Here is a 16,138-nt window from a genome sequence, read left to right on the forward strand (position 1 = left end):
TAAATATCATCAAGATTATAGAGCATCATTCTAATGATAATTTGTCCTTGGTGGACACTTAGGCTATTTATCAATATTTTCAGACTGTTGTAACCACATGGTAATGATAATGGGAGTGCTAGTGCAAACATTGCCCCCAGGGCTGCTGCTGGTTTTAACTGTCCTGCATCATTCTTTTCAGAGCAAGACTAGACAACAGGTGATGTAGACGAGATACTGGCATTGTTAACCATGGGATAGCAACTGTGGGAAATAATTGGCAAGAAAACTGGTTTTATTTTGATTATTCTATTTAATTCATCATAGGGCCTCAATCTAACTAAATCTGAACATACAGTAGGATATACATAGTCAACAGAAATAGTTACCCTCAGTATATAAGTATTTTTCTGTTTCACAAACATACTAAACGATGCAGTTAATTTTCCATTCATGTTACTCTTTAATCATAAATTAAACTTGGAAAAACATAGAGCTTTGTTTGATACATAAATGTAAAAGGAATGTTTTTATATGATATATTTTAATCTGTCAGAGGTAAATATCCTGTAGACTGAAACAACATGCTGCATGATTTTTAATAAAAATAAATATCTTTTTCTTCAATATGGGAGCACTATAAGAGGAAAAAATCCTCCCCCCAGCTATTTGATTTCAAGTTTAATTTACATACCACAATGTAAGTAAAAGGTTGTGTGACCCAAAAAATTTGTAGTCACATAATAGTTCATGCTGGTGAATGTACTAGCAAGAAAATATATTTCGCTTTCTAAGCTTTTTCTATAATATTTTACCTGTCATGCTTGAAATGTACCTTAAAAGAACAACTAGCTAAGCACTTTCATGGTGTTTTTAAGGAAATATGAGTTGGTTCACTGGAAAGATATAAATACCTAGATGTGTATGTGCATAAATATTTTTTTGGGGGAGGGCTTAAAACATAAAAATAGTGAGAATCCATAAAGATCAAGCAAGTTTATTTGTACAGTTTTGTCATAATTCAAATATATATTTCATATAGGTACAAATGTTTCCAAAAACAATATTACGTTATAACCACCAACAGGAGAGTCTGGCTGTTAAATATATAGATATACCAATATCATCAGATATCTTTTCAGCTGTAATACAGAGCCCACAGGGGTGAGGTAAGGTGGAATTTGTGTTATATACTGTCCAAGCTGTATATTTCAAACCTTACTTTTTATTATTTTATAAATTTTTTAAAAGGAGAAAAATATAGATGAAAATAATCCTCCCCCAAGTTTTAATTCAATATTAGAGCTGACTAAATATCAGACATCCCAATACGATGCATTCAGGTATCTCTATGATTTGCCAGTTAATGCTTTCCAAGAATGAAATTATGCCTCCTCTTAAGTTAGTGAGTACCACAATTATATGCGTTCCTTTAGACAGCCACTAACAGGTACCCACTTCACCACAACATTTTTTCCCACTATTATCCAGCATCCTAGTTCCCCAATTCCATCTCTTGCTACAATTTTTTTTTCATTATTTGGGAAATCGAAAAGAGCTATTAACTTTCATATGAGATTAGAGGAGCTGGTTCAGAATGCTTTCTAATAAAAAACAAAGGAGGAGTATCAGTCCCCACCAGAAGTGCAGCATCACACAGAGACACAAGCAACATTTTGAAAGCAGAAAAAGAGCTGTTTGGACAAAGAAAAGCTGCCGCCCATGGCTTTATTGACTCAGAACAGTTTCACTAACAGTGGGAAGGTGCTGCTTACTTTTCCCCATTTAGAGTACTGCTTTTGATTGATTTATTCTAAATAACATAATTAACTATGCTGGGAAATCATCCAGCAAACCAGGGCTAGCCTAGCTATTTGCAAGGCCCTAAGGTAGCACAAGGCCCCTAAGTGTGCAGCAGCTTTTCTTCAATAGCCTCAGTGCTGCTGTTGGGAGGTGTCTGTGTCCTCTAGCAGAGGAACTAGGAGATGAGACTGGTGAATTGCTAGCAATTGATGGGACCGCAGAAGTGACCCCATAGTTCCACTTACTTGCTTTACATTGGCACAAGACTAAACCTACTCAGACATATCCTTTCTTTCCAATAACTGAAGCAATGCTCAGAGTAGCTTGAAAGAAATAAAAACAGTTTGGAGAATAGAAGCAACCACTTCTATAGGACTAGGGCCTTGCCTACAAGAAATGTTCTCCAAAACTTTCCCATTGTTGACCTAGCACCAATACACCTCCACCTGTGCTAGCAATGGTGTAAGCACTAGTGCAAGTTGAGTGCAGATGGTTTCCGTGATATATCATCTAACTGACTCCTGCACTCTGTTCCGTTAGCATTTCCATAATTGGCATCGGTATAAAGCCAGTCATGAGAAAATTTCAGAAAATGCTCAATGCAGGTGCAGACTTAATACAAACAGCTCCTCTTAGTGATTTCCCACCTCTCTTTTTAAAGAGCCAGAGGACATACCTAACTTCACAAGCAGTTTATTCCTTAGGCTTTGTGCAATTTTTCTAATGAAAGAGAAGTCAAGCATAATCTAGAATTAGGATTTTCATTAGAAACCTAAAGTTAAACCGCAAAAGGCTAATAAAATATTTTCCGAGTTTGTCTCATTTCACTGAAATCCCATCCCTTCAGTCTCTCCTTTTAGATCTCCAGAGTCTTTAAGGAGGAGTCAGCTGCTGGTCTACAAATCCACCAGTTCTGACTCCCCCATCTTTAGTCTTTTGTGGGAGGTAAAGGGGAAGGGTCTCAGACCTGCTGTGTCACATAACTCCTATCAGAGATCTTCTTGATGGGAATGAGGCAGCCATCAACCCTTCCTTTGAAGAACAGTGAGGCAGAAAAGGTGAATAAGTCACAATCCTTTGCACCACAGCTCTGGAAAATGATGCAAGAGGAAACGTGCAAGAGATTTTAGAATGATTCAGCATACAGCAGCACCACCATCACCACCACCACCACCAGATAAAAAGGTGTGTTGTATACTCTGGTGCTATCCAATTACCAATAGGAAGCCCCCAACTCTCTGCAAGAAACCCTTTCCAGGAAGGAGTGGAGCTAATGGGGTGGGGAAGCAATGGTCACACTTTGTGTGAACAGAAGATGGAAGAGCTGAGACCAGGTACTCCTAAATATTCCATAAGACAATCAGTAGAGGAAACAGGAGGAAAGTTTCTCAACAGTAAGTAGCTCCCTTCTTGAAGAATTCAATTAACATGTACCCATATCCCAATAGAACTCATATGCCATAATGTCTTATTGCTTAAATGATGCTTACCAGATACATAACATTTTTCATCTTCAAAATATGAATTAAATAAGTGATATTCCAATTATTTAATATGTGCATATTATATATATATATATTTTCATTCAATTTTAAGTTATCCCACAAACACTAATGATACAAATTGGACAGCTCCTTTCAGTCTATTATTCCCTTGGCCTCAAATCTTAAAACAAATCATTATAGGCATGGTTAATGCATAACAGTTTGTCAAATTATAAAGATAAGACTATGTAGTTTATATCAAATTTCGTTACTTTTAATATACTGTTTCCCCAGGGTAATATGTTATCACATAACTGCCTTTGTTTCAATAGTGGTGCCCACTAGACCATCCCATAATTTATTTCTTATTTAGTTTACAATGTGCTTCTTTATGCCAATTTTAAATTTGATTTTCTTGAAATTTCTTTGAATGAGCCACAAACCTATCATCTGTGCTGTACTCAAATGAACTAATCTGACATTATCTACCTCCATTTAAGATTTTCATAATTCAATTACATTTGTTCCCTTTGAACATCTTTTTCTTCTTAAACTACATAAAATTAAGGTTCTGAAACCTTTCCTCATTAACCTATTACATAATCCAGAGAATAACCTATTACAGACATCCCATGTCCCTTTTACACAGCAAACTCAGAGCATTAAAATCATGAAAAAGCACAAGTTATTTGAGCAAGATACACAGTCTCTCCAGTATTAGGGGAAAAATATTTATGTCACTGCACAGTTTAAACACACAATACAGTAGTTGTGGCTAGGCTGAATCCTCTATCTGTCTTGACAGTTTCTCTGGCCTCTTTCCTGCATCACCTAGACTATGGTAACAAAACCTCCTGTGACTTATAGTTCCTAGAGATCAGTTGAATTGTATACCCTGAGAGAACAGTTTCCTGGGAGAGGAACTGGGAATAAAAACCCAGCCATCTATTATAGTATGGAGGGATAGAAGCCCTCCTGTCCCTGGTCCCCTTCTCAACACATCATCAGGGTAATTAGTTTGCCCTAGTAATGAAAAAAGGATGACTGGTTGATGCCAGGGAGGGCAAAGAAACAGTCAAGCCCAGTGAGGACAAAAGACTGTTGATTTATGCCCTGAATCAACAGGGTAAATAGATTACTTAGGGTCTGGGAAAGACTAGGAAACTAATTGCTCTGTTGATCCCAAATAGTAAACTTCTGATCCTTGCCAGAGGTGTGGTTTTTTTTAAAAAAAAAATGATTCACCTTCTCATAAGTGCTGTTCTCCAAGATGTATTGCATATGTCCATTATACTGTAGGCAAGCGTGCATCCCGTGCGCTGGGTGCGGAGAGTTTTCTCATGAGGCAGCCCTGCCCACCCCCAAGCACCTTGTGCTTCAAAGTGAGGATACACAGGTGAAGCTGCCCTGTCCCTCCTTCACGCCAGAAGCTGATGGTGAACTCTGATGCATCAGGGAAGGATTAGGTAATGGACCCATCCAACATATCTCAAAGAATAATAGTTACAAGAAGGCAAGTAAATATTTTTCCTTCTTTGAGTACTTGCATATATCCATTACTCTGTAGGCGACAAGCTCTTATACCACGTGGTGAGACTTGGAGTCTCATTATGAGGAGGACTGTAGGGCCACTTTCCTTACATTTGCATCTTCCCTTGAGGCAGCAGAGAACACAAGGTCTGATAAGGGTATGAATGGAAGATCGTGTCATCACCCGACAGATATCCATAACTGGGATGTGTGCCACGAGGGATGCTGAGGCTGAATGTGCTCTTGTTGACCATGCTGTGTTTGTCAGGCTGTTTACCTCTTTGGCAGCATAACACGGTATGATGCAGCTGGTGTTGCATTTCTAGAGTCTTGGAGTTGTGATTGGATGACCTCTCATGCACTCTGTGTAAGAAACAGCTGGGAAGATATTTGAAAGGGCTTTGACTTATATAGGTAAAAAACCAGAGCTCAACAACAGTTGAGGGAAGGGAGTAGAGTTCATCTTTGTGATTATGCAGCTTTGGGAAGAAAACTGGCAGCTATATAGACTGATTCAGGTGGAAATCAGATACCACTTTTGAGAAAAACTTAGTGAATGGAATGAACTTTGTTCTTGTAGAAAACTTTGTATGGTGGATAAGTGACCAAGGCATTCAGTTCTCTCACTCTCCTAGTGGAGGCAATGGCGATGCAGGAAGCTATATTCACTGACCTGTGTGGGAGCAAGCACAATGGTAAAGACTTGAAAGGAAGATCCCTCAGAGAAGACAACACTAAATTCAGATCCCAAGAAGGAGCTAGGTCCCTGATAAGTAGACAAGGAAGAGGGAAGGGAAGTCCTCTGCACTTATTGTCTTGGCTCATCCACCAGGTTAGAAATGACAACACTCTGTCTGGGATGCATAGCAACTTATCTAAATCTGAGGACAATAGACCAACTTGAGCATGCCTGTAATGCTCTGAGTTTCAGTCTGGTGTGTGTGGCTCACATATGTACATGCAGCCATATGACCTAAGAGCCTGAAGTAATTCCTTACAGTGGTCTTGAGGGATACATAGAGGCTCAGTCAAATCTGAAATTTGGAAAGAGGTCAAAATACTGTGGCAAAGGTCGAATCCAGGACTGCCCCCAATGAATTCTGTTCTTTATATGGTGAATAATTGTTGACTTTGTTCAATTTCAGGCCCAGGATGTTGAACAGACACAGTTTGATGGACAGCAGCCTGCTCTTGGGATCTGGAGTGACCATGAACCAATCATCCAGGTAAGGATACAAGTGGATGTCTCTTTTGTGGAGGTAGGATGCCATGTGCTGTCATCAGTAAAGACCCTCAGTGCTGAAGGGCAGGATCGTGAATTGGTAATGGTCATCTCCTACAATGAACCTAAGGAACGTCCTGTGGCCAGGGTAGACTGTCACATGGAAATAGGCATTTTGTAAGTCGAGAGCAGCATACCAGGCTCTGAGATGTAGGGAGAGAACGATCTCAAGTCTATACATTTCTGAGAAGTGAGCAGGTATGCCAGATCTCCAGCATGGATGCCAGCCCTAGGTGACCAGAATGCATGGTTGTTTTCCTGCAAGCATAGGTCACAAAGCTAGTCAGTGCCAAGATCTCCATGACAGTGCATGTGACATGCATACCTATAGATGTGGGTCAAGTTCAGAGAAAAACTTCATGCCTGAATTAAGCTTGATTAATTTGACTCTTCTGGTTATTTAATAAGAACTGGGGTTAAGCGAGGTCATACCACACTATGTTTTGTGTAAGGAAGTATTAGAACTTGCCCCACCAGTTTTGGCAGAGTTCCTCAAGGCAGCAGCTAGAACTTTGCACAAACCTATATTCTGATTCAGGCTACATTTATGCTACAAGCAGGGAGTGTGATTCCCCTGCTTAGGTACACATACTCGCTCTCATCAAACTGGCATGAGTATAAATAGCAGCATAGACAGGGTGGCATGGGTAATGGCTTCATGGCTGAGCCGTGTTGGTATAAACCCATTTGAAGCTGGAGGGTATGTACTCAGCATAGGTTAGCTCTGCCTCCACTGCCACGACCCATGCTACTGCAGCTACACGGCTATCTGTACTTGTGTTTGGTCCACGAGAGCTAGCATGAGTATGTGTACACAAGCAGGGGAATCAGACACCTATCTTGTAATGCAGACATAGCCTAAGACTCTTGGACCTTCTTTTCATATTACCCTGTTGCAATTGTGCAGAACTGTGTCAAAAGATTTCCTGACAAGTTTATAACTCTGTTTATCTGGGGATAAATTCATCCCTGATTTAATTCATTTGAAGTCAATAGAGTTACATCAAGGAAGAATTAGATCCTTTATCTTTTCATTGTACTTTGAATCACCTAGAAACATGATGTAGTTGTACATGAGGTTCTCCCCCTAATAAATCCACAGTGGCTAGAACTTCTAACCTGTCCCCACTTTTATTTTGTCTAGAATGAATGTAAAATATGTTTAAAGAAAAATAGCTCCAATAATTTTTTATAAGCTTATTTAACAAAACATCCTCTACTGCCAGAAGGAACTGTCTGCATTCCTCCCTGACCTCTTGGAACTATGGGTAAGTATTTGTTTCTTATTTCTGTGAAATTGTACTTTTAAATGATTCCATGCTATTTAGTAGTTTGTATATTCATTTTTTCTTATTGACACTACTCATGCCCAAATATTTGGGTCTATTCATATTGGTGAAATAAAATAGATTTGTTAAATAGACATGAAACTTTCATAACCATAAACCTGTTGGAACATTAGAACCTCAAAATGGATCATCATTAGTTTTCCATGTTCCTTCCCTAATAGATAAAGGATTACTAGTGTAAAGAACAATATAAAGCAGCAGCTGTCCAGGGGAAGAGAGAACCCAACCACTATGTACAATATTTACATTTAATGAAACAGTGGCCTTATAATAGTATGAAGGCCCTACAAATCATTTCTCTGTACGTTCATTAAGAACTGGCTGTGCGTTAAATGTTCTCAGCTGTGTCTGAACCACTTATTAACAGTCCTTAAGAGACATAAAAGAGACTGTTATGCAAAAGTTAATATGCTTAAAATTTGCTACCAACCCAAGACCTGCAAACCCTAATTCCAAAATAATTCTACAAAGCACCGAACTATTACCTTCTAAATCCCAAAAATCTAGCAATTCAAAGAGTAAATCTGAGCACAAACACAAGTACAAACGGTTTATTCAGATTACTGTAAAAGAACCAATTAAACAGTTACACAGTACACCTATAAATCACTTTCAGATCAGCAGTGGAGACTTTGTTCAACTATTGTTATGCAATGCAGTAATCTAGAAATAATAGTTTCTACTCCACAGTTGATGGAGAAGGAGAACTTTCATGGACAATAAAGGATGCAGGGTTTTTTGTTTTTATTATATCCATCCATCTTAGCCCACAAAGTAAATTAATATTTTCTTAGATGCCTTGTATGTCTATAGCACAGAAAACTAAATTTCAGTACAGGTTTTCACAGATAAAGCTTCTGAAACAGAAATATAACTTAGGGCTAAAAGGATGTAGCTCATTACAAAGAAGCGGTAAAATAAAATTTATCACTACGTTTGCTGGGCTGCATTTTAAACTGCTGCCTTCAGAGAAGCAACAGAATCACAAAATAGAACTGACAGGTCTGTTCTCGGGTTTCTACTCTTCAGGGAGTTTTATCTTTTGCCCAGATATGCAGGTTATGACAGCTATTTTGTGTTATACAAATGAGGTTACCTCATGAGTTTGCTCCCAATTGAATGCTAACCACATCATCTTGTTACAAACAAACATTTGACTTTATTATATTTAATACTATGAAACAACCTTAAAACATGAGAGAATATTTTCGCGGTAATGCTAAGCTTTTAACTCTTAACAGCTTTTATTTCACATGCTCTTAAATGATACCATCCTCATGGTAAACATGTATATACTTGGTCCAAATGTGTGTAGTATTGTAGTTTTCCCAAGAAATATAGAGTATTACCCAAGACAGGAAAAAAAGCTCAAATTGTAGTCACCGCAAGTTTCCAGTAATTTTTGTTTTCATTGTAACAGGTACCTGTCTTGCACTCAGTTCCCTGAAGCTGTGACATTAAACATTTGTTGAGGGAACCCATTTTGATAAAGCTTGACAGGTAATAAAACAAGTTTTACTTTCTATTGCTGGATGCCGCTATACATTCTCATCAAAGAAGCTTTTCCACAAAGATTTTAATGTATAAAATTGCCATTTATGTCTGCAGGACTTCTGTCAGTTTTATAAACCTTCTGAATCATTTTTATCTAATCCATTCTGAAATCACACTGGCTCTAATATTTGATGACTATATTAATATTAGTCCCATAATGGAATGTCGCCAGGTTACATGAATGTAGCCTCAAAGGAGTAAAAGCTTCACTACAAAATATATTCTTCTTCAAACCACTCCAGAGAGAAAAATGAACCACTTTATTGCCAGTTTAAACAGTGAGGCAACAGACCTGTATACCAACAATCTGCCAAAAAAACCAGGTGACTTTAACAATAAATTGAGCACTGACTTGTTCCTTCTCATTCTCTGAGTACAGCAGCCCCATCCTGGATTGTGATTTCTTACATTAATATACAAGTTGAAGCTTAAGAAATAACAAAAATCACTTCTTACCCTGAGCTTGCAGGTTCTGAATTCTCCACCCTGAGACCTGGGAAAATACAAGAAAGAAAATCACTCTATCAGCACTGACAATAATTGGTGAGACATTAGAAATATTGTAAACCAGGTAAATGATGGTTCTATGCGATGGGTAATTAATACATGCATACTCTGTGGAAAAATCAATTGACTTAAATCCTTGACTAGCATACTTTGAATGGAACATTATTTATCAGAAAAGAAGTTCAATAAAACCTTTAAAATTTAAGTGTAATCATTCTTTTTTCAATGTTCTGAGGCAAATTCAATTTCAAACTTCCCTACAATTGAGTTTATGCATTTTCACAGTGAACACTGAACTCCCAGGGTAGCTAAGCAGAAAAGAGTTCAAGTTATATATTGCTGTAGTTCAAACAATATTCTTGGCTAGGTTTATCTAGAAACCAATGGCTTTTTTTGCAGGGGGTAAGCAAATTAATTACTTCTCTGTGAGGTATAAAAAACAGGCAACACCAGTTCAGGCCACACTCCAAGGCTTTGGTTTGAAGGCTAGAGAAAACTGAGCTAATTATAGATGATACACCATTTGTGGCTGGAGGGAATCAGAATGCCCTGCAACTGCTGACAAAGGAGCAGTAGGGGTAGAAGCACGAGATAAATGGAGGTGGATGTTTGTAAACATGGAGGGACTCAAATAAAATGTTTTCTATAAAGACCAGGAAGAGAAATCAGTTTAGTGTATAAATCGCTTTTTTGAACAAATAAAATTGATTCACAAATGAATTAACATTTATTTAATTGAACTGGATGCATTTCTCTAGAAATGCTAACATTTGTTAAAGTTATCAGTAGTATAACAATGGTTATCCCATTACTAAGGCTTGAAGTTACCCATTAGTTTAATAAGGGCAATCAAAGAGTGATTTGTCTGCAATAAAATGAGTTTCCACCTTTTTGTCTCCCAACATTTTTTTTCCCACTATAACATTAATGAAGATTAATTCTTCAGATTTATAATCTGGTAGAGAAATACTACAAAAGGCACAAAATCTAAACATCCTATTATATATTAGTACTTACATTTCAGATTAAGAACACAAAAGGGAGCTGAACATGTTATAAACCAAAAACACTATTCAAGCATATCGCCATATACCAATACTAAATTTACTTTAGCATCGTATTAATTTTACGTAATAACAGGTATAAGAGAAAGATGAAAATGCTGGCCCTGATTCAGCAAAGTACTTAAACATATGCATAACTTCAAACACATGAAGAGTTCCCTTGTTGTTCTTTAAGTACCTTGCTGAATTGAAGCCTTACTATTGAATTATTATACACCTCTACCCTGATATAATGCTGTTCTCAGGAGCCAAAAAATCTTACCATGTTATAGGTGAAACCGTGTTATATCAAACTTGCTTTGATCCACCAGAGCGCGCAGCCTCCTGCCTCGCTCCGGAATGCTGCTTTACGTTATATCCAAATTCGTGTTATATTGGGTTGCTTTATGATGGGGTAGAGATGCATATCAATAAATTCCCTGTGTGTGTATGCAAACACACACAGATACTTTTGAAGTGCCACTGGTAATTCTGTAGTTAATGTTGTGGTCTACATTTATAGGCAGGGTGGTAGCACTGCCTACTGACAAAGTTGCCTGATAGGATCTTTTTAATGAGAACTGTTTTCAGCTGCTCTACCTTTGCCAAACAGTAATCATTTAGGCTGAAATGTTCCATGTCAGAGGTCGGCCACAAGCTGATTTGGGGGAGAGGAGGAGGATGGGAATTTCAGCCAAAACAGTTTCAGCCATTTCTGAAAACAATGGTCAAGGGAAATAAATTGTTTCAATCATGTTTTTAAAAAATGGTTACCTTTTCTTGAAAAAAACAGTAGTGCCCCATGATTTAGAGTAGGGACTTGAAAATGGGTGGCCTTTAAGTCAGCAGTGTAGCTTTTGCCACCCTTGAGAAAATCTGTTCAAATCTGGCCAATTTATAAGCCTTGGAAAATTGTAGTTCATATATACTCAGTAGCAACATGCTGTAGTTTTGCAGCTAAATTCCCTAAAGATTTCACTTGCAATGAGCATGTTCTAGTCAAGACTGAACAGGGATTTCCCTACAGCTGCAGCTCTGGACCTGCATACAGGCACCAAAAGTGAAAACAGGGAGCCTAGGTCTTCTGATTTCTCAGTGTTCCTATTACTGAAGCTTTGGCCACAGGAGGTTGCTGTCTGATTCAAGTGCAACTGGGACAAAAGACAGACCTGAGAGGAGTTTGCGGGAGTAGATAAGCACAAGGAGCCTGTAGGATAAGGGAAGGTGACTGGAACCAGATGCTGGTAGGGGCAGAAGAGGGAAACTGTGACTGGGAGTTGGGGTGAAGGAAGACTGGGACGAGCTGGGCATGGAGACTGGAACTATGGCCCAGGGAGCGAAACAAGTGGCAGGAGAAAGACAGATTGGATGAGGAGCCTGATGGAAGATGGACAGGGAGTAGAAGCCTGCAACTGGATAGGTGAGAAGAACGAGGCTGGAATGATGACCTGTGGGGGAAAGGGGAAGAAAAAGAGGATTGGGACAGGTTGAAGAGTAAAGGACACAAGGGTTCAAGATTGGGGGTATGACCCAGGGACCTCTTGGTGCCTAAGGATTACAGTGATCCTTTGCCTCTGGCCTCTACATACTAGTTTTCCAAAAAGCATAAGGTCTCTGCTGACAGCCTGTGTCATACTGGTCCTCACAACTATTGTGGAATGTAAGTACAGAAAATATGTAAAAAGTAGTTAAGAAATATGTAAGTTTTATATATATATATATATATATATATTATATATATATAAAGGACTTGCAACTGGTCACCAAAAGGTGAGAAACCAGTTTCCTTCAGGCAAGGGATGTTTATCTGTCTACATGTAAATTGAGTATTGTAGGGTCCACAATAGATGCCCATTTACAGTCTAAACTAAATGCAAATGAAGGGATTGTGAAATCTTCCAGAAGGGGAATTTTACAGAAAGAAATAAAACAGCAGGAGGGGATCCTTTTTACAAGTGAAGACAATGGATTTTTGGACTTTAACTGTACATACAGAGCTACACTCTACACCCTTTACTGAGGGAGAAAGCAGAGAGCAAGATTTTTCATGAAAAAGGGATCACATCCTACCTGGCTGAAAAACACTCGTGAGCAATACTAGGTTCTAGAATGCATTGTATATGTAACCCGTAGGTACCAATATTTTCATCTATTTGCTATTACTTGAATCTCCATTCTTTGTTAAATAAACATTTTAAAAAAAAAACTATACACACATCTAAGCGCCGTGTGTCGAATGTAGTGATGATCCTGAGGTGAAAATGGTAAGGTGGTGTATACTATTCCCTTGAGAGTATCAGATCTGGGAATTCTGTGAGTGTCTAGTGGAACAAGGGCTGGACACTCACACTAAGGGCAAGTGGCAACAAGATGCCTCACAACCTTGTGTACCCACAAAAAGCAGAGGGGGAAGAGGCAGAAGGGTCTGTTCCACTACAGCATACTTCCCACCCGAGTCTAGATTGGAACCAATGAATCCAGAATCTCACTATTCCTCTGCTGTTAGAACATATCCGTGAAACCCACTGGCAAACTAACTCTCTTATTCCCTTCTCAGTGCTGGTCCACACAGAGGATGGTAACCTATCACTGATATCAAGAACTCCATTAGCTCAAGCAGTAGAGCTCTGTGCAGTGGATTGAAAGGTTCCAATCCTGCTGAGGAATGATGTAGGTATCAATACTATGCATATAATAGAACTGGTTTTTGTTTTCAGTTTCTTTTTTTTAAATACCTAGGAAGTTACACACACAGAATCTATGTTAAAAGACCATTAAGGTTGCAAAGATAGAAAATGCCATAAATAAGGTTGCCTGTGCAACCTTAATTGAGCTCCCTTCTGCCTATGCATTATGATAGCCATTAATTACATAGATTCATACTATTTTTTCCACAGGACCCCTGCCTAATTCAGTGCACAGGATGGACCTGCTCTGGAGGTGAATCAGAGATATATAGTCAAGGACATTTGTCTGTCGGATCAGGGTGGGATTTAGGGGCAGGCAACCCAGGTGAGCACCTAGGGTGCCAGACTCAGGGGGATTTTTTTTGTTCTTTTGTTGTGTTAGTGACAGAATGTTTGAAGTAAAATGTTTTGGGTACTCCATACATGGATTCATTTTTCACAAACCTCCAAAAATGTTCTGGGCCTTTGTAGAATCTTGTGTAACCTTCCAGACCTTCTGAGAACTACATTTCCCTCAAATCTCCTAGAATGTTTTCAGCCGTTCCTTCTCGGGTGTATAAAGGGCGGGATGTTGCCAATCAGTCAGTGAGATACAAGAACTATGTGAAGTGAGAACCCAGCTGCGATATTGTGAACCTTGTTTTATTGTGTAATTGTGAAAGTGTACTTGTGTTTTCAGACTGGAAGAATGTAAGTAGTGACTAATAAAGGACATATTTAATGAGATACCAGAGATATGCAAGAATATAAACTAGAGGGGAAGGGGAGCCGAAGATGTTCCTCACCTGGGGTGCCATTTGATCTAGGGCCAGCCCTATGCAGGGTTCCTGATTCATTGGTGGATAAAATAGTATGTGATCATGTTAAAGAGTATCATAATGCATTGGCACAAGGGGGATGAATTAAGGCTACAAAGGCAACCATACATCTGGCATTTCCTAATTTTTGAGTGCTTGATTTTGCACCTTAACATTCCTTATTGTATTTTTGAGTGTGCATGTATGTATGTAATCAAACAAGTTTGCTGTGGCTAAGGTTGCCAAGTAGTTTTCATTTTAAATTCCTGTTGTCAAAACATATTCATGTTTGGGCTGATTCTCCATGCTGGTCCCTTCATGAAAATGGTGTGGGGGGGGACGGGGGCGTAGAAAGAAGAGAAGGGGGTGTTGAAGTTTTTGGTTTTTTTATAGGGAGAGGTGAACAAGTTAGAACAAAGTCCCTTTCTGTTGTTGACATCTTATGAAAGGATTAAAACAACCACATTTCCTCCATCTTTAAAAAAATCTAATCCACATCAAGAAAATATTATCACCAGATTATTAGTATAGAGAACTGAAATACTACTGAAATGCAAGAGACACTCACGTAATGTAAAAATAGCATTTCTTTATCCCAGCTGAGGATCTTTCCTGAAAAATTCACTCTTGGTGCCCAACCTTACCAACAGTACCACACACAGTGCTTACTAATATAAGTAGTTCCTTGAGCAGCACATACCATGTGGACAAGTCCCTAGCAAAGTGTAACTGGAACCAAGATAACTAAAACCAGTTCTAATTCTCATCTTTAGCTATTTCAGTGTAAATCTGTGGGGGGGTATTAAAGTATATCAAATATTTGGAAATTAAGTCAATAATAAATCAATTTATGTTACATTCACTTCTGAAATAAGAGCGTCTCCATCCAGACTTGCAATAAATAACTAAAGATGTGAATTACAGCAGATTTTATTTTCATTTCAGCCACCTTATAGACAAGCCCTAAGTTTGAATGAAACTCATTCAAAATTAATGAAATTGTAGGACTAAGGAAGTGCAATAGAAAATTCTGCAAAGTTCTTAGCTGTACGCCTAAACATGGATGTAGTGAGTGTGCAGGCAGATAACTGTACAGTTGTTAGCTAACAGAAGCTTACAAGCTCAACTACTGAAACAGGAGTACAGCGTCAACATGAAGGGTTCAATAGCTAAGAGTAACTAGTGGTGGTGTGCATTTGTGGTGTTTTCTATTTGTTTTCATGGTGAAATTTCAAGTATTGTTTATATTAATGGAAACCATAAAAATATAGCTTTGTGGACAAGTTAAAGGTAAACATGTGACATGCTTTACTGTTGGCGACATAATAATGGACTAGATGAGCCTCTGGTCTATTCTGGATCTGCAATTTCTATGGTCATATATTTTGTCTCTACCTTGTCCCAGTCCTTTTCAACTTTAAGTTCAACAAATGCTTAAAGATATATTCTAGGTATTTTTTTAAGCCATAGTTTTACAGCATAAACAGAGTAAAATAACAGATTTTAACTACAATGCCAAATGACAGCCGTGCAAATTGTTTCACACAGAGCAGATCATATCATGTGAATGTTTATCTTTTCATCAAAATTCTGATTTTTGATATTTTTTTTTGTATTTCAGCCCATGGGAAGAAAAATAAACTGGTTTCACAATATTTAATTTTACCGGGAGGATATGACATCCTTTTATGCAGCAAAATGTATGCAAGTTACTCTAAATTACCTTTCATGTGGCTGCTTTTAAAAAGGCAATAAGTACATACATGTGTGTGTACAAACACTGCAGGATGCCTTCAAAACATCGTTGGTGACCTTTGATTTGTGGTCCTGTTCAACTCTTCCAGTCAGACACTTCAAGTGAATTCTCTTTGATCAAGAAGGGATCTATCTGGTTCTGTCTGGCTGATTTCTAGGGTGACCAGATAGCAAGTATGAAAAATCAGGATGGGGGAGGGGAGTAATAGCAACCTATATAAGAAAAAGGCCCAGATATCAGGACTGTCCCTATAAAATCAAGACATCTGGTCACCCTACTGATTTCCAGCCAGAGAAGAACTTAACAGCAAAGTGTTGACTTGGTCACTTTTAACATTCCGGTTAGACAAAGGGGAAAAAAATCTCAA

The 16,138-nt window shown here is 38.4% G+C and overlaps 1 protein-coding gene across 40 annotated transcripts in view; it reads right to left on the minus strand.

Annotated features, from left to right (window-relative positions):
• Positions 1–16,138, minus strand: part of PTPRD (protein tyrosine phosphatase receptor type D) — a 1,707,428-nt gene that overhangs the window by 968,968 nt on the left and 722,322 nt on the right. For all 40 annotated transcript variants that reach the window (XM_030566328.1, XM_030566329.1, XM_030566317.1 and 37 more), the window contains exon 6: positions 9,438–9,474. The gene's annotated coding sequence lies outside the window, so the exon portion shown is untranslated. The remainder of the gene's footprint in view (positions 1–9,437; positions 9,475–16,138) is intronic.

The sequence above is a fragment of the Gopherus evgoodei genome, chromosome 6 (assembly GCF_007399415.2).
Source record: "Gopherus evgoodei ecotype Sinaloan lineage chromosome 6, rGopEvg1_v1.p, whole genome shotgun sequence".
Taxonomy (NCBI): domain Eukaryota; kingdom Metazoa; phylum Chordata; order Testudines; family Testudinidae; genus Gopherus; species Gopherus evgoodei.